Source organism: Tripterygium wilfordii, chromosome 17 (assembly GCF_013401445.1).
Source record: "Tripterygium wilfordii isolate XIE 37 chromosome 17, ASM1340144v1, whole genome shotgun sequence".
NCBI lineage: Eukaryota > Viridiplantae > Streptophyta > Magnoliopsida > Celastrales > Celastraceae > Tripterygium > Tripterygium wilfordii.
Genome location: NC_052248.1, coordinates 9,511,817 through 9,512,676, shown reverse-complemented (window position 1 = coordinate 9,512,676; position 860 = coordinate 9,511,817). Strand labels below are relative to the sequence as shown.

At 40.8% G+C, this 860-nt stretch overlaps 1 pseudogene; it reads right to left on the bottom strand.

Annotated features, from left to right (window-relative positions):
* Positions 1 to 454: 454 nt before the first annotated feature.
* Positions 455 to 554, bottom strand: LOC119983217 (annotated as a pseudogene).
* Between the last annotated feature and the right edge of the window lie 306 nt (positions 555 to 860).

Sequence of the window (860 nt, the reverse complement as noted above, 5' to 3'; positions counted from 1 at the left end):
TATTATCAAATGCCATAAGTGCCACAATATGCTCCCTTCGGACAAAATTTACATGCACCTCCTCCTGTGGAGTACATTCATGCCCAAGAGCATCGCACTTTGAGGGAGCTCACGCATCCCGCAAGGCAAACTCAACCTTCTTGCATCATCATGCCACCGAACCAACAAAATGTGAGCCTTAAACCATCAATGTTCCAAATGATTCCCAAATTCCATGGAATGGAATCGGAACGACCATATTCACATGTGCGTGATTTTGAATCGGTGTGTACTACTTTTGGTGATGTTACATGTACACAAGAAATTTTGAGACTCAAACTTTTTCCATTCTCTTTGAAGGATCATGCAAAACAATGGTTTGAGAACTTGCGCCCCCAATCCATTGCGACTTGGGCGGCAATGCAAGAAGAATTTCTCAACAAATATTTTCCTTCCCACCGTACCATTTCTTATCAAACACAAATCATGAATTTTCATTGCAAAGAACATGAAACTTTCTTCCAAGCTTGGGAGAGGTTTAAGGATTTGTTGTTTATGTGTCCTCACCATGGATTTCAAAAATTTCAAATTGTGAATTTCTTCCACAAATCTTTGACTCCATCTTTGAAGAAATTGGTTTCCACTATGACTCAAGGTGATTTTTTTGAATAGGGATGCCAATGAGGCATTCACTTTCTTTGATGGGTTGGCGGAGGAATCCCGATCTTGGGAAGCTCCTCCACTAACCCGACATGATGTTATGGCAAGCTCTAGTGGCAAGTTTGTGTTGAATGAAAATGATGATGTGCATGCTAAACTTGCTTTGTTGTCCAAGAAATTGGAGTCCTTAGAGTCACAAAAGGCCCCTATAAATGTGGTTG